We start from the raw sequence: 19,454 nt of genomic DNA, 5'->3' as shown, positions 1-19,454 counted from the left end.
CTTACTGTTCCATCCATTAGCTGAGCGGTCTAGGGCGCTGCAGTCATGGACTGTGCGGCTGGTCCTGGCGGAGGCTCGAGTCCTCCCTCAGGCATGGTTGTGTGTGTTTGTCCCTAGGATAATTTAGGTTAAGTAGTGTGTAAGCTTAGGGACTGATGACCTTAGCAGTTAAGTCCCATAAGATTTCACACACATTTGAACATTTGAATTAAATCTATATCCTTTTGTGTGGGGCTGTTTTCTTTGGTGGATACTGCACCCTTCTAAAATGTTGATAGATTGGCGGGAAATCTATTACAGTACGTGGAATATTGTTTCATTGTTTCTTTAATCAATACTGGGATACAGTGCACAGAGCACTTAAACAATTGTGGTGCTGTTTTATTCTGATCATGTAATTATACTGCCACAGATCGCGCTAAATATATCTGGCGATCGCTGGGCTCCACCACGCGCCGTTGTCCGAGCCAGCCAAGAGGCATGCTGGGGCCCATGACTGATGTCACCGAGCAAGGTGGCGCAGTGTTTAGCACACTAGACTCGCATTCGGGAGGATGACGGTTCAATCCCACGTCTGCCCATCCTGATTTAGGTTTTTCGTGATTTCCCTAAATCGCTTCAGGTAAATGCTGGGATGTTCCCTTTGAAAGGGCATGGCCGAATTCCTTCCCCATCCTTCCCTAATCCTATGAGACCGATGACCTTGCAGTTTGGTCTCCTACCCCAAATAACCCCCCCCCCCCCCCCCAACCGCTGTCGGCTGCCACACCACACTCAAGGGACCACCAGCCATCTACCGTTAAGTGCACATCACCCGGTATTAATATGTTGACCGTACAGAGGCTGTCGAACAACACTGTAATCACATGATGCATAGTCAGTGCCCAGGCTGCTCCACTGCTGTTGTGCCCAGAGAGCTCCGCTGCGCACGACACTATGTGCAAGCCGCGTTTTTTATGACTGTCTAGCAGTTAGATCACCTCACAGCTGAGGGTCCCGTATGTTTGCGGCGGCGTCCTTTGCAGGGGAAGTCCCACAAGTTGGTACTTATGGTTGCTGCAACTGTAAAATCTGCTTCCAGACACCCAGCTTCCACACCATGTCAGTGGATGCAGCTGCTCTATGTGCTCGCCCTGCTGTGCAGATACTGACTGAATTAGTTCACAACGCCACCAGCAGAGAATGCTAGGAGAAGTAACCTCCCCACCACTCCTCCCTGCAATCCCCTCCTCTCCTCCCTGTCGCCCCTCAGGCTACTTCCTGTTTGACAAAATTTCACATGGCAGCAACTCTTTGATATTGATGCCTGAGAAATTCCTGTCAAAATACGTTCCCTCTTCTCCCTCTCTCTCTCTCTCTCTCTCTCTCTCTCTCTCTCCCATACACACACACACACACACACACACACACACAAGTGGCTACTTCCTGCCCAGCGAGCATCTGTCGTGTACTGCAGTAATCCCTCATTTGTCCTGAAAAAAGTAGTGGATACCTAGTAAATCCCTAACTGTGGATGTCTTGGAAATAGTCCATTCACGCTACCCCCCTTCCCACTCTATCAAATTGATTGACTAATTAATTTAATCAATACCCACTGTGTGGGACAGATTTCTCTTGCTTCCTATTGGTGGACACTAGAACTGGTATACATATCGTGGGAAATTCCAGGATTCGTCCCCGCGGTTACCCAGTTTCCAATGCCTATTCTCCCTCCCCCCTCCTCAGGATTTTTTCCTTGCGTCCTATTGGTGGATACTGGCACATGTAGGTCGTTCGGCAGTATATCCATTACACTGGAAGTAGCTGAAATTTTCAAATTTTAGCTCAACTGCATGCAGTGCACTTAAACAATTTGCAGGAGACAGGGCATGGGTTTGGACTGGTGTGTGTGCTCGCAATACCACTATCAGAAATAATAAATCAATCAGTCTGGAAATACATGTTGCGATTTGGTTTTTAAAGCATTATATAATCCCTAAGTTGATTCCCTCTGCTACGCCAGGTCGAAGAACGAGGAGTAGGAGGAGGAGGAGCAGGAGGAAGGGCCAACCACGTGACTGGATAGTTACAACAACGAATACCATTCCCACCTTTCTACTGCAAGACATAGTTCACCGGACTGTATTGAGAAGCAGTAAACACGGCTCACTTAAACCACGATCCATTCCTTAGTAGTAGTTGTCAGCGTTAGATCAACACTTGGCAATGATCGATACTGAATGTTGTCAAACATAAAAGTAAAAAATTGGAAAATACTCGCAACACATGCGATCACGAAGGAACCCAACACATTCTGAGTATTAGTTCGCTATTAACTCGCCCAGAGGGCGACATTGTGAGGTTAGCTTCATCCCCCTACGTCGCCTGATAAGTTCATGACGCTCAGCAGCAGCTCGTATCTTAAGTCAGAAGGTGACTGGCTACCTCCGCTGCGGACCCAGACAGTTGGCAGGGTCGTCCTAGGAAACCAGCCACATATTTATCACTGTAATTACAATTAAATATATTTCAACTGCAGCCCCAATCCGATGACATTCGACAATGTGTAAGGTATCGGAAATATCTCCTCCTGACGATTGTAGCTCTGGAAGTATCAATTTCCCACGTAAATCTATATCCTCCTTTTGACTAGACAAAATTTTCCAAGTAAAATCTTCCATCCCCCTTACGGCTACTGATGTGATGAAATCTGAATTTTCCGTGTCAAATCCACACCTCCCTTTTGACCGGACTTACTCTCTTATTTGAAAATGTCAGAATATAAGCCACAATAACTTTTTCGTTCAAGCAACATAACAATTCTGATTATCATTTACTGGTGGATAGTGCCCGAAAATTATGATATGTCCACACTCACACTCACACTCACACTTCCCACTATCAAAACCCTCCCACCATATCATCATTATCACATATCTGTCAAAGGATAACGAGCATAATAACAATCAAAAAGCCCTTGCGACTTTTATTTATGCTATGTACGTTCTTGCATGTTTGCTGGCGTTTGCCAGAGCAAGAAGAACTGAGACCCCCAGCAAAGTCACAGACCCCTACTAATTCTCTTGAAATCCCATCACTTTCTGACAGAACTGTTCCATATTTAGAAGCTTGTCGAGTCCTCTATCCATCACTATCTAGGTAGAGATCTATCGCAACGAGAAAAATAGCACACTAACGTACAAGAGGAAATTCAGAACCATGCAAATTATATGGGAACTGCACGAAGAAATTCAGAAGCATAACACATGCAATTCATTGATACCAAATGATAGTCTATAAATATCCAATTGTATGTTTCCTATACTCCTTTATCATATTTCTATTATTACCACCATAGAAATACGACAGTGAATGGCACCAGAGTCTTCACTGACAGCTCTCTCTCTCTCTCTCTCTCTCTCTCTCTCTCTCTCTCTCTCTCTTTCCCCTCATTATTTTTGGAACATCCAATGGAGTAAAACTATGAACTATAAAAACTTCGCTAACATCACCTGGTAGAGAACTCAATAATACTACTACATCCTTCTCTTCTGATTTATCGGAAATAAATACCGTCTGCGTGTTGACATCGACCATATGTGGTGATCCTATTAAACATACATGTATTGGTCCATTGGAGAAGGCATCCAGTGATCGAAGTTGCTTCTGCGGGCTTGTGTAAAGTTATGTCACCTATACTGGAGGAAGACCATATCCCATTACAAGAAGAGGGTTCTTGTGTGATTGTTTCATAAATTGTTTGATATATTGCTTTTGCTGTAACACATCGAAGCAGTGTATGTCCACAGCTGTGCACACATCCATACATTTTATTTTTCTACCGTGACTCTGGGGTCTGTATCAGTTACTAAACTGACTAAACTGAATCGCACAGAAAGCTGGACATCGCATGGTGTAAACTAAGTTCCTCTTTTAACACAAAGAAAGGTTGAAATAAGACAGGGGCGGTGTTCCTTACTGATAAATATGGAAGAGATCTCGTATATGGATACTGGAAGAGTTTTGCGGCATTGTGGAGCGTTTCCAAACAGGTGTCCTAAGGTGATGACCTCTACAGTTAATCTCATCTTCGACAGTGACAGAGTAGCAGACGTCTCGGTGTTTCATTTTTAAAAAGACCCAGATATTTCTCATATTGGTGGTGCACATTGCGCTCATGCATGTGATCGCCATTCTGGTGTCCTAGGTGGTAATCATCATGACACCCAAATCTTTGGACACTGTGTCATTCATTTTTATGACTTAAAATGCATAACCACATGAGGAACAAGGAGGGGGGGGGGGGAGTATTCTGCAGGGCTTAAACCCATAAAGCACGAATAGCATGCACCATCATTTGTCAATCCCACCAGGGACGGAATGGAATGATTTTCATACATACAGGCGTGCATGTAAGTATCCTCATGCCTCCACATTTTTTCTCGTATTTTCATCAATTTTACGTATTTTCCATCAATTTTCGTAATTATACCAGGTTTTCCGTAATTTCAACGCATTTTTCTGTATTACTCAAGGTAAACCACCACTCTCGACGAGTTTTCGCGTCAACAAAACGTCTCATCTCGTCGATCTCATGATGCTATCAGCCAGTAACATTGCACCATGGTTCTCAATTTCTACATCATTGCTAAACCACCCCCTCCATTAAGTTGCGAGGCTCATATACATATGGACATATTGTGAACCCTGTTACACTGCCTACAACACACGACACAGATACTGTTTCTTAGTTTAGGAAGTAGCCATCAGCAGAGACGAGGTGCAAGAACTACGTCCCCTAGTCGAAACACTTTATAAATTCGTTAAGATTTTATTACGATTTGCATTCGTAGGCTCAAGTCGGAGATTCTGCCTCTATTTCGAAACGAGTTACTCCTTCGTTGAACTGTTTGGCTAAGGACCCTGAGCAAAACTCTAGATGGCCTCTCTTTACGCACGTAGTAACTCTTCCTCTGTCTTTAACCAGCCCTCACTGCAACATTGTCTCCGATTTAATTTGGAACCGACCAGAAGTAGGAGAGTACTATGCCAGCTACATTCAACGTCTCGTGAAGAAACAGAATGAGCTGAGTTCCACGTAATCAATATACTTCGATAGTTTGCTTTCAGAAAGAGTGTGACACTTGTTCCAATCTTGTACTGACTGACACTCGTGATATAGACCGATATTCTCATTCGAATATTGTAACTGCCGTTCCGCAAAGACTGTTCCGTAGCAATCTTACTCACATCACCCATCCAGTTACACACTATCTCTCTAGATGCTTGCATGCTGAGGAGTTTAGCACTCCTTATTGATGTATAGTAGATATGAGCCCGATACATTTGAGAGTATTATGGTGATATAACAGACGATTAAAAAGAAGAAGAAACGTATGATTTATGCATAATGGAATTCCAGAAGGAAGGAGTTTGAAACATTTTTCGTAAGACACTTATATCAATTCTCTAGAATTCTTGTAGTGTTTGGATTTTATACGAAGAGGTTCTGGGACGAGAGAAATGATTGTAGAACATATTCACACATTTCTAAGGCTACACGCTTTTGCACTTAAGCATGCTGTAACGTTAAAGCATTATGGTTTCAAATACAGAAGTCACTTGAAATAAAATGCTGTAAATACTCCAGTACAGGAAATACACTCCTGGAAATTGAAATAAGAACACCGTGAATTCATTGTCCCAGGAAGGGGAAACTTTATTGACACATTCCTGGGGTCAGATACATCACATGATCACACTGACAGAACCACAGGCACATAGACACAGGCAACAGAGCATGCACAATGTCGGCACTAGTACAGTGTATATCCACCTTTCGCAGCAATGCAGGCTGCTATTCTCCCATGGAGACGATCGTAGAGATGCTGGATGTAGTCCTGTGGAACGGCTTGCCATGCCATTTCCACCTGGCGCCTCAGTTGGACCAGCGTTCGTGCTGGACGTGCAGACCGCGTGAGACGACGCTTCATCCAGTCCCAAACATGCTCAACGGGGGACAGATCCGGAGATCTTGCTGGCCAGGGTAGTTGACTTACACCTTCTAGAGCACGTTGGGTGGCACGGGATACATGCGGACGTGCATTGTCCTGTTGGAACAGCAAGTTCCCTTGCCGGTCTAGGAATGGTAGAACGATGGATTCGATGACGGTTTGGATGTACCGTGCACTATTCAGTGTCCCCTCGACGATCACCAGTGGTGTACGGCCAGTGTAGGAGATCGCTCCCCACACCATGATGCCGGGTGTTGGCCCTGTGTGCCTCGGTCGTATGCAGTCCTGATTGTGGCGCTCACCTGCACGGCGCCAAACACGCATACGACCATCATTGGCACCAAGGCAGAAGCGACTCTCATCGCTGAAGACGACACGTCTCCATTCGTCCCTCCATTCACGCCTGTCGCGACACCACTGGAGGCGGGCTGCACGATGTTGGGGCGTGAGCGGAAGACGGCCTAACGGTGTGCGGGACCGTAGCCCAGCTTCATGGAGACGGTTGCGAATGGTCCTCGCCGATACCCCAGGAGCAACAGTGTCCCTAATTTGCTGGGAAGTGGCGGTGCGGTCCCCTACGGCACTGCGTAGGATCCTACGGTCTTGGCGTGCATCCGTGCGTCGCTGCGGTCCGGTCCCAGGTCGACGGGCACGTGCATCTTCCGCCGACCACTGGCGACAACATCGATGTACTGTGGAGACCTCACGCCCCACGTGTTGAGCAATTCGGCGGTACGTCCACCCGGCCTCCCGCATGCCCACTATACGCCCTCGCTCAAAGTCCGTCAACTGCGCATACGGTTCACGTCCACGCTGTCGCGGCATGCTACCAGTGTTAAAGACTGCGATGGAGCTCCGTAGGCCACGGCAAACTGGCTGACACTGACGGCGGCGGTGCACAAATGCTGCGCAGCTAGCGCCATTCGACGGCCAACACCGCGGTTCCTGGTGTGTCCGCTGTGCCGTGCGTGTGATCATTGCTTGTACAGCCCTCTCGCAGTGTCCGGAGCAAGTATGGTGGGTCTGACACACCGGTGTCAATGTGTTCTTTTTTCCATTTCCAGGAGTGTATATTTCCATCTCATGACATACATTCACCCTGCAAGTTTTCTGTCCCACCCACTATCATGAGAAACTTTAAGATGATAAAACCACTACCTCCACACCAAAAGAAAAAAATAGATTTTTTGTGATCCATGTGCTATGTAGCTTTCCGGAGGTATATAGAGCCCACTATTCACATCCGATTATGGTTCGGAAATTGTGCTGTACTGGTATCAGTCCTATAAAGTGATCGTCAGCAATGGAAAATGCATGAAACAACGACATTTTATGAGGAAACAGACAAACGTTTAGCAGCGGTGTTTGACATGTGAAGTTACACGTCATGCTGCTCTAACTCCGTGAGCAAAACACAGTCTCTTCCATACACGACATCTGTCAAGAAAATGTATACACAGAGATTGCAGCAGCTCACGAACCCCTGCCACTAACTTAGAATCACTGCAATTATGGAACTGAAGACTCGATTTATGTTCAAGATATGGCAAGGGAATGGAATACCTCGCATACGTCTTTGTTCGTCTAGAGGAGGGTGCTGAAATAGGTTTTCCATCTGGTTCGTGCACATGATTCATCACTCATGGGTTGGAAGTCCTCTGCTGAGTTCCTAGGCTAGCTGCGACCTCTTGTGAAGCTGTTCTGTAGGCTCCGCGAACAGGTAGCGGTCCCTGGCGCCGTTGGTGGAGACCTGGTGTTGTGTTGTGGTGTGGCCGCCGGTAAATGTTTGTGTTGGAAACACAGACGACGTAGATTTTCCTGGTGAACATACGCCCTGTGATTCAGGCGTCCCGTGTTGGTTGGAAGTGAGGTGGGATGCCGGTGCAGTAGGTGCTATGATGTCTGAAGTGGACGACCACAGCAAATAGCACCCTTCCAGTAGCTTACAGTTATAGAACAGTAATTCAGACTGCCTAGCTGTTTGTGTTTGTTCGTATTGATACAAGGTGCCTTCACAAGGACGCAGCAGTGACCAGACAGTCGGTGCAGGTGAGGAGTTTTACGTGGCCTTCCACATAATGGGATGGCTGGGAGAGGGCAGAAGTAGAGGAGATAGGTCTTGAGAGCGAAACTGAACAGATATACCAGTAACTGTGTCTCATAATCTAAAAATGGTTCAAATGGCTCTGAGCACTATGGGACTTAACATCTCTGGTCATCAGTCCCCTAGAACTTAGAACTACTTAAACCTAACTAACCTAAGGACATCACACACATCCATGCCCGAGGCAGGATTCGAACCTGCGACCGTAGCAGTCGCGCGGTTCCGGACTGAGCGCCTGAACCGCTAGACCACCGCGGCCGGCGCTCATAATCTAGTGTTAACTACACAGATCATTTTTATCAACCATGTACTTTTATTTTCAACTGCCATTCCCTTGCATTAAGTGTATGCATTCACCTGGACTGTGGAAAGAGCGAGGCAGCTGCGCGTTTTGCAGCTGCCTATAGTGTCAAATACCTCTTGCCTGCTTAACACAGTGTTTTAGCCAACATTGGTTTTGTACAGTTATAGGGTTGGTAAGGTACGTTTCTGTACATAACTTGATTTAGGCCTCTAGTGAAGTGTCAACTGCCTGATTAACATTTATTTTTAGCCACATGTGTTTTGTGATGTTATAGAACAATTTAGACATGTAAGCAGTATTGTGATATTTATTTTGAGAGTCCAATACCATGTTTCAGGTATCAATTTTGACGAATATTTAGACATGGAAATAACATCATGACACTTGAAATAAACAATGTGTGTGTTTATGTCCACTTTGCACTTACGTACTTTTTAGAAAGAATACAAACAATTTAGATGTGGTAATAACATTGAGATAAACATTGTGTGTGTGTTATTACGTATTTTTGGTAAATAATACAGATAATTTGGATGTGGAAATATTTAATTTGTGGGACTCCATTGTGCCTTAACCAGGTATGGTACAGAAATCGAACTAAGCTAATTGACATGTGATGCTTAACCTCTCAGTTAGATCATCAGTAGTGTTAAGTGTATTTCAATATAAAACACGGATATTTTAGACGAGGAAAGATTTAATTTCAGCATCCCATTGGGTCTTGCACTAAGCGGTGAACATTATTTGAACTACTCTTGTACAGAGAACAAATATGGGTACTGCCTGTTTTATTTTAATGGCTGCTAAAATACTGGGCTGTGACTGCATATTTCGTTCAATGGGCTGTAAAAATACAGGGCTGTGATTTGCTTTATCGTTCTTCCTGTTGATAAAATACCTGGTTGTGACTGGCTGTTTCATTTTACTGACTGATACAACATTCGGCTGTGATTGTAGCAGAGAAGAGAGATCTTTCATTGTGGCTTCATAGCGGGTTGTGGCTTCCACCAAACACAGTGCAATGGTGTGCATATTTGCGCCAAACAGTAGGTAGTTGTACTATAATGGGCGATGAAAAAGTTTCATTCGAAGGCCACACTAATCCCTTGGCTACATGTCGATGCTTATACAGCCGCAACGGGGCCGCGCCGGGTTGCATATACGTTGCAGCAACTCCCACAAACGGATACTTTTTGATCCCCCCTTATACTATTGCTTCCTGTAGTTTGTCCGTACTTAGAAAAGTCACCTTGTATAAATTTGTAACAAAACGATACTGTGGGTAGGAAAAATTGCATTTATACCCTGCCGGACCGCAAATGGAAATTCTCGAAATGGGTCTGATAGTGTTCAGGGCTTTAGGTGGCGTTGAACGCATTCATACCGGCCAGAAAACATTGTGAATACCGCTGACTGCAATAGCGCTAAGGACATCAATGTACAAACTCACGATTTCTCCTGAAGGGATGGCCTAGCGGCTTGCGTTGGCAGTGCATTGCAGTGCATTGCAGCATTGTGGGATGATGTTTCCTGATATCCGCTCCTGTCCTCAAACTCTTCTTCAATAAACCGACTAAAACCCTTCAGAGTTTGTCAGTATCATTCACTCAGCATATTAGGCTCGTGATAAATTTATTAGTTCTTTTTTTGATACGTAAATCAAGGAAGTTGATGCCATAATTTGATTTTTCATAGGCTCTGAAAGTTACGTTTTTTGCATATGACTGTATTAACTAAATAATCAATTTTATCAGTTTTGTCATTAAAAGGTTGAGTGAGTCGTGACCCTAATGGTGATAGTGCATTAGTTTACCTTTCAGCTCTAGGTGTGAAGAGATAAATTTATTGTGAAGGTCATTTGTATGTACGACAGCCAGTAAACAAACTATACAGTGGTTCAAATGGCTCTGAGCACTATGGGACTTGACTTCTAAGGTCATCAGTCCCCTAGAAGTTAGAACTACTTACACCTAACTAACCTAAGGACATCACACACATCCATGCCCGAGGCAGGATTTGAGCCTGCGACCGTAGCGGTCGCACGGTTCCAGACTGTAGCGCCTAGAACCGCTCGACCACACCGGCCGGCAAACTGTATAGTGATTTACGGCTTAGCTACCTTTTCGAATGTAAACTTTATTAATGAATTTCTAGTTTTTAAATGGTACAATGAGTTCCAGCAGCTCCTTAAGTTCGTAAATGTATGTTGACCCTACTTTTATAGTGTTTCGGTTGACTGCTCTTAATGTTCTTAAGAGAGTCTTTGGCAGGTATGTTGGTGTAAAGGTTTATAATATTGAGATATACAAATTTCGCTTTAGGGGTAACGTGAAAAGCTTTGATCTTATTAATTACGCCTGTTATATTTTTAACAGAAATATTGTTCTGGAAGATACATTTGGCAGTTCCACAGGGGGCCGAACCGCACAGTAACCCTGAAAGAGTAGTTTGGTGTGGGGCGGCGGAGGGGTGTAATGAACTGCGGTAGCCTTAGTGGGGTTGTGGACCACTGCGTCGGCGGCGGGGACAGAGCCTCTCCGTCGTTTCTAGTCCCCCGGTTAACATACAATACAATACAGTACAAGTGGAATTTTATAATGTAAAGTTACCACTTACATCACCTAACTTACTGTTTTATTAAAATTTTTGTGGTGTCACCGCCAGACACCACACTTGCTAGGTGGTAGCTTTAAATCGGTCGCGGTCCATTAGTACATGTCGGACCCGTGTGTCGCCACTGTTAGTGATCACAGACCGAGCGCCACCACACGGCAGGTCTCGAGAGACGGACTAGCACTCGCCCCAGTTGTACGGACGACTTTGCTAGCGACTACACTGACGAAGCCTCGCTCCTTTGCCGAGCAGAAAGTTAGAATAGCCTTCAGCTAAGTCCATGGCTACGACCTAGCAAGGCGCCATTAGCCTTACATAGCAATTGATACTTATCGTATAAAGCATGTCTCGTCAATAGCGATGTACAACAAGGATGGATTAAAGTTAAGTATTCCATCAGCTACGTACTTTTCTTTATAGCATTCATTACGTATCCTGTTTCAGACCTATATCTAGCCTGCGTGAGTTAACGCATGCCTTTCGGCTACTTCCGAGTGGCGTGTCTGTTAACCTACGCCACAACAATTTTTATATGTGAAGCACATTGTTAAAATATAAAAAAAATGATTCAAATGGCTCTGAGCACTATGGGACTTCACATCGGAGGTCATCAGTCCCCTAGAACGTAGAACTACTTAAACCTAACTAACCTAAGGACATCACACATATCCATGCCCGAGGCAGGATTCGAACCTGCGACCGAAGCAGTTTCGTCGTTCCGGACTGAAGCGCAGATCTGAGTAGCCGTCTTAGATTGTTTGCACATGATTCTGTCATTTACCGTCTTGTAAAGTATCAGATGATCAAAACGACTTGCAAAATGATATGGTATGGTATACAGATATCTGTATGGTGCGAAAAGTGGCAATTGACCCTGAATAACTAGAAGTGTGAAGTTATTCACATGAGTACTAAAAGAAATCAGGTAAATTTCGATTACGCGATAAGTCACTCAGATCTGAAGGCTGTAAATTCTACATCTACATCTACATCTATACTCCGCGAGCCACCTTACGGTGTGTGGCGGAGGGTACTTATTGTACCACTATCTGATCCCCCCTTCCCTGTTCCATTCACGAATTGTGCGTGGGAAGAACGACTGCTTGTAAGTCTCCGTATTTGCTCTAATTTCTCGGATCTTTTCGTTGTGATCATTACGCGAGATATATGTGGGCGGTAGTAATATGTTGCCCATCTCTTCCCGGAATGTGCTCTCTCGTAATTTCGATAATAAACCTCTCCGTATTGCGTAACGCCTTTCTTGAAGTGTCCGCCACTGGAGCTTGTTCAGCATCTCCGTAACGCTCTCGCGCTGACTAAATGTCCCCATGACGAATCGCGCTGCTTTTCGCTGGATCATGTCTATCTCTTCTATTAATCCAACCTGGTAAGGGTCCCATACTGATGAGCAATACTCAAGAATCGGACGAACAAGCGTTTTGTAAGCTACTTCTTTCGTCGATGAGTCACATTTTCTTAGAATTCTTCCTATGAATCTCAACCTGGCGCCTGCTTTTCCCACTATTTGTTTTATGTGATCATTCCACTTCAGATCGCTCCGGATAGTAACTCCTAAGTATTTTACGGTCGTTACCGCTTCCAATGATTTACCACCTATGGCATAATCGTACTGGAATGGATTTCTGCCCCTATGTATGCGCATTATATTACATTTATCTACGTTTAGGGAAAGCTGCCAGCTGTCGCACCATGCATTAATCCTCTGCAGGTCCTCCTGGAGTACGTACGAGTCTTCTGATGTTGCTACTTTCTTGTAGACAACCGTGTCATCTGCAAATAGCCTCACGGAGCTACCGATGTTGTCAACTAAGTCATTTATGTATATTGTAAACAATAAAGGTCCTATCACGCTTCTCTGCGGCCGGCCGAAGTGGCCGTGCGGTTAAAGGCGCTGCAGTCTGGAACCGCAGGACCGCTACGGTCGCAGGTTCGAATCCTGCCTCGGGCATGGATGTTTGTGATGTCCTTAGGCTAGTTAGGTTTAACTAGTTCTAAGTTCTAGGGGACTAATGACCTCAGCAGTTGAGTCCCATAGTGCTCAGAGCCATTTTTGAACGCTTCTCTGCGGTACTCCCGAAATTACCTCTACATCTGCAGATTTTGAACCGTTAAGAATGACATGTTGTGTTCTTTCTTCTAGGAAATCCTGAATCCAATCATAAACCTAGTCCGATATTCCGTAAGCTCGTATTTTTTTCACTAAACGTAAGTGCGGAACCGTATCAAATGCCTTCCTGAAGTCCAGGAATACGGCATCAATCTGCTCGCCAGTGTCTACGGCACTGTGAATTTCCTGGGCAAATAGGGCGAGCTGAGTTTCACATGATCTCTGTTTGCGGAATCCATGTTGGTTATGATGAAGGAGATTTATATTATCTAAGAACGTCATAATACGAGAACACAAAACATGTTCCATTATTCTACAACAGATTGACGTAAGCGAAATAGGCCTATAATTATTCGCATCTGATTTATGACCCTTCTTGAAAATGGGAACGACCTGCGCTTTCTTCCAGTCGCTAGGTACTTTACGTTCTTCCAGCGATCTACGATAAATTGCTGATAGAAAGGGGGCAAGTTCTTTAGCATAATCACTGTAGAATCTTAAGGGTATCTCGTCTGGTCCGGATGCTTTTCCGCTACTAAGTGATAGCAGTTGTTTTTCAATTCCGATATCGTTTATTTCAATATTTTCCATTTTGGCGTCCGTGCGACGGCTGAAGTCAGGGACCGTGTTACGATTTTCCGCAGTGAAACAGTTTCGGAACACTGAATTCAGTATTTCTGCCTTTCTTCGGTCGTCCTCTGTTTCGGTGCCATCGTGGTCAACGAGTGACTGAATAGGGGATTTAGATCCGCATACCGATTTTACATATGACCAAAACTTTTTAGGGTTCTTGTTTAGATTGTTTGCCAATGTTTTATGTTCGAATTCGTTGAATGCTTCTCTCATTGCTCTCTTTACGCTCTTTTTCGCTTCGTTCAGCGTTTCCTTATCAGCTATGATTCGACTACTCTTAAACCTATGATGAAGCTTTCTTTGTTTCCGTAGTACCTTTCGTACATGATTGTTATACCACAGTGGATCTTTCCCCTCGCTTTGGACCTTAGTCGGTACGAACTTATCTAAGGCGTACTGGACGATGTTTCTGAATTTTTTCCATTTTTGTTCCACATCCTCTTCCTCAGAAATGAACGTTTGATGGTGGTCACTCAGATATTCTGCGAATTGTGCCCTATCACTCTTGTTAAGCAAATATATTTTCAAAAAATGGTTCAAATGGCTCTGAGCACTATGGGACTCAACTGCTGAGGTCATTAGTCCCCTAGAACTTAGAACTAGTTAAACCTAACTAACCTAAAGACATCACAAACATCCATGCCCGAGGCAGGATTCGAACCTGCGACCGTAGCGGTCTTGCGGTTTCAGATTGCAGCGCCTTTAACCGCACGGCCACTTCGGCCGGCCAAATATATTTTCCTTCCTTTCTTGGCATTTCTTATTACACTTGTAGTCATTGATGCAACCACTGACTTATGATCACTGATACCCTCTTCTAAATTCAACTAAATACTTAGGGCTTGCAATTACAAATAACCTAAATTGGAACGATCAAATAGATAATATTGTGGGTAGAGCAAACCAAAGACTGCGATTCATTGGCAGAACACTTAGAAAGTGCAAAAGGTGTACTAGAGAGACTGCTTACACCACGCTTGTCCACCTTATTCTGGAGTATTGCTGTGCGGTGTGGGATCCGCATCAGGTAGGACTGACGGATGAGATCGAAAAAGTACAAAGAAGGGCAGCTCGTTTTGTATTATCGCGAAGTAGGGGAGATAGTGTCACAGACATGATATGTGAATTGGAGTGGCCATCATTAGAACAAAGGCGTTTTTCGTTGCGACGGGATCTTCTCATGAAATTTCAATCACCAGTTTTCTCCTCCGATTGCGAAGACATTCTGTTGGTACCCACCTACATACGGAGAAATGATCATCACGATAAAATAAGAGAAATCAGGGCTCGCACAGAAAGATTTAAGTGCTCGTTTTTCCCGCGTGCAGTTCGAGAGTGGAACGATAGAGGGACAGCTTGAAGGTGGTTCATTGAACCATCTGCCAGGCACTTTATTGTGAATAGCAGAGTAATCACCTAGATCTAGATCTACCGCTCTGCCACCGCGCCCGGTCTGTTAAAGTATCGGCTGCTTGGTAAACACATACCTGGCTAAAATACCAAAGGTGTGTGATAAATTTTTTAATGTTGTCTTTCATAGGTAAATTGTACCACTGGAGCCGAACAACAATGTATGGTCGCAAATTTGTTTTATTCAGTCACCGGTTTCGATCGTTACGATCATCATCAAACTGACGTGTTTCTTTATATTTTATAAAAGAGGTAGATAAATTTTATAGCCATGGTTGGCATCGACACATAATATAAAAATATAATAAAATTGTAGTAAATACTCAGGACCCGTGGTGAAGGGCCGCCGTTAACATTCTGTGACACTTTTATTGTGTTTTTATATTATGTGATGAAGCCATACATGTCTATAAATTATATTTACCTCTTATTAAGACTAAGGAGGCAGATCGATCTGATGATTATGCGAGCTAACATCCCAAAGATGTTCGGGCTCACATGCGGTTTCTCTTCGTCGAAATGTCTTGTCTGAAACTCGTCTAGGGGTTGAACCGCATGTATCGCATTACACGCCCTAAATTAGACCCTTGTGACCCTTTTGGTTAATTTGTCTGGCTGATTGCAAGTTTGCGAAATACAAAGTTAACGTAACATATAATAACAGTAGTAATAATATCGGGAACAAAATTAACGACCCATAAATGATGTAGGCCACACAGTTGCGATTTGGTTAGAATAATGTTTATTCAGAGAGCAAACTAATAGCAAAAGTGGTAGTATTTAGATTTGCTGTTACACTCAAGCGCATATCTATTTGATACAGATCGATCATTCACAATCTCATCGCGAAACACAAGTCCAATACTCCACCTCCTTAACTATATGAAAAGTTAAGTTCATAACAGACGCGCTGCTGCTCAGCGCTCAGAGTCTAAGTCCCGCGATACCACACAACGCGAAATTTTTTAAGTCGTTTCACTTCCTAGCTGCCTAAAGACCGGCCGTCCGCTTTCACGTCTCCTCCAGCACTGTCCCTCTGACCGTCCCCGGCAGCGTTTCCCGCGCGCCCAATATCCTCGCTCAACTGACTAGGGCAGTTCCCTTTCCTGCAGCCGTCCATCTGATTGGCTACAGCTTATTCTACATTATTTTACATTTTAACATATTTAAATAATCAAAGTTTGACCACTTTCACGTTCTAAATAAAGTAACAATAACATCCATTAAGTAATAAACGTTAAATTCTTTTACATAAAACCAATACAATATCTTTCTTAACTTTGAGTGTCACGGCCAGTAGCCTTGCACCAATGTGCTTTCTGATAAATAAATAAAGAACAAAAGCAATTATTATGTACTAAACTTTACAACAAATATTCCATTACCTAATCATTCAATAAGGCGTCATGCTGTCATCGTTCAGTTTGTTTGTGTGGAGGAAATGATCTGATGCTTAACTGAAAATACTGATAATTTAAATTTACTATATCTTTTAAAAAAATGAAGTTACAGAGTTGATATTTACAACGTTTGTCATTTTAATGATGCGCTTCTATATGAAATGTCGATCGTTAAGGTCGACCAAAGCCTTCAGATTTTAGCACTCAGGTCTTTGTTCCAAAACTTGTTAATTTCGCTTTAACAGCAAATCCTAAACTATTATAGATATGGTCAATATTCAAGTTTTATTGTGATCACCACGATAATTTATGAAGGATGATAGATTAAAAGAACTGTGGCTTAATTCCCTGCATTCTACAGAGTGAAATAGTTCCCATAAACCTTTCCCTTTACAGCCGACCTTAGGTCCACCATATTTAACACTGCTACGTCTCCTCGGCTACAAACGGCTTCTACTGGGTTTCCCTATGACGTAGGTTCTCGTCTGTCTCACTCGCACAGTACAGCGCTTAGGCCTCAATAGACAATAGACGTCTGTGAGTTTCCCCATCTCGTGGTGAATCTGCGCCCTTTGTGGCTGGCATATGGTCCTGGACGACAGGGTTCGTTTCATAATTCCTGTAGGTTGACTCTTTCGGTCATATATTTAAATAAGAGCGCAATGCTCGTTAACGATCGAAGCTGGTCATTGAATAAAACTAATCTGCGATTATAGATCGTTTTTGGGTTCCACATGGTCTAGCGGTTCAAGGCGCTCAGTCCGGAACCGCGCGACTGCTACGGTCGCAGGTTCGAATCCTGCCTCGGGCATGGATGTGTGTGATGTCCTTAGGTTAGGTTTAATTAGTTCTAAGTACTAGGGGACTGATGACCACAGATGTTAAGTCCCATAGTGCTCAGAGCCATTTGAACCATTTTTTGGGTTCCACATATTCTCAAACGTTGGATAGCTCTGCCCCTCATGTCCACCATGGCGTCCCTCATCAATTCTACCTGTGTATTACCTTTAGCAATCAACTGTTCGATACATTAAATTAAAGTTGGTTACTATACATAGGTAATGATAACTCTGTACTGATTATTTAATTATCCCATATATGCATACGACGTCACAAGATTAAAATAAAATAAATAAATAAACCTAGGTCCCGTGGCTCGAACACGATTCATTCCAATATTATCGACAAACTGAAGCGCACACTATTAATGAGCCACAATAATATTTTTGTATATTTTATTGCAAATCATCGTACTGTGGAACATTCACACTGCATGCTTCAGTTTTTAACACGCCTGTATTTCTTCAAATACCGCTGGAATATTCTATAAACATTCCGAAATCATTCCTCTCTTACTTATTCCCACGACTAACGCTACAGCTGCAGTGACACCTGGCTACATTAGTCTGCTGCACTCTCTTCAGCAAAAAGTCAGGAACTCTTTCACATTTCACCTAGACGCCGTTACCAACGCGTAGTTTCCTTACATGCAGGGCGCCGTATTTTCTAATTCCGGAATCGTGGTCTTGGCTTTCAGCTCGCTAGCTAAATGCTTAGCTTCATCAATCCACATCTCAGAACACTTTCATCTACTTATTCGAGCTTCATACCCTGTCCATTCCCAGAAATCATTGAGGATGGCCTGCTAAGACTAATATGCTTTCAGAAACAATATTTCGAAATCCTGCACTATTTAGCACGCATCTGCATTCTCTGCTCCCCGTCTGAAAGTATCTCCTCCCAGGCAGTTCTTAATAAATGGCATACATCATCTCTCAAACCAGTATTCACGTAACACTTCTCTGAACCGTTTCCAAAACTCCAACGGATAAGTATGGGAAAAATTTATACTTTACTCTTTCCTCCATACCTCTGACTACACAGAACTTGTTTTCAAATGGTTTGAATCGCGATCCCATGTCGACACGGTTGGGCACACACTATTCTTTTTGCGTAGTCAACGATTCAGTATTACAACTGTTCATTAGGCCATTTTGAACTCATCATGGCATTCAGAGTCTAAATTTCTATACTCTTTTGCAACATGCCGCGTCTCTGGCAGATACGGAACACAGCGGTAGCATGAGAGGGCGCCACGTAACGGGCAGTCTCAGCGTGCCGACACAAATAGTGTGATCAGTCGCCTCCTAGATGGAGCTCATACCCAGGAACTATTTTGTGTATCTGCACAAGGTATTCAAATAGGCCATTCATCATCAATAGATACGTCTGCCGCGACAGAGCTCGCTGAAACCCGGAATTATTTTGTTACACTGTGACATTCGTAAGCCGAGGACTTGACTTGAGAGACTGCACGCTGACACTCAGCCGGATATCGTGTTCAGCTTACTGTTCTTGAGCATCGTAAGGTATCTGCAGCAGCAGTCTAAGCAGTAGTTGTCACCACAGTGACACAATGAACTGTTATAAATCAGTTACTTCAAGGACAGCTCCGAGTCAGACGCCCTGTAGTGTGCATTCCACTCACCGCAAACCATCACCATTAGCTACTTCAGTGGCGTCAAACGAGAGCTCAGTGGTGGGCAGGATGGAGATCTGTTGTGTTTCCTGATGAAAGTGGGTTCTCTCTCGTTAACAGTGATGGCCGTGTGTTGGTTGAAAGGGGGCCAGTTGAAGTCTTGTATCCAAATTGTCTGCGTGCAAGACACACAATAACTAGACCTAGAATTATGGTATGCGATTTTGAATGACAGCAGGAGCACTCTCGTGGTTATCCCATGCACCGTGACTGCAAAACTGTACGGCAGTCTGGTGATTTGTCTTATTGCGCTACCATTCATGAACAGCACTCAAGGGAGTGTTTTCCAACAAGATAACGCTTGCGCGCATACAACTGTCGTAACCCAAC

This window comes from Schistocerca americana, chromosome X (assembly GCF_021461395.2).
Source record: "Schistocerca americana isolate TAMUIC-IGC-003095 chromosome X, iqSchAmer2.1, whole genome shotgun sequence".
In the NCBI taxonomy this organism is placed as follows: domain Eukaryota; kingdom Metazoa; phylum Arthropoda; class Insecta; order Orthoptera; family Acrididae; genus Schistocerca; species Schistocerca americana.
This window is presented reverse-complemented; position numbering follows the sequence as displayed.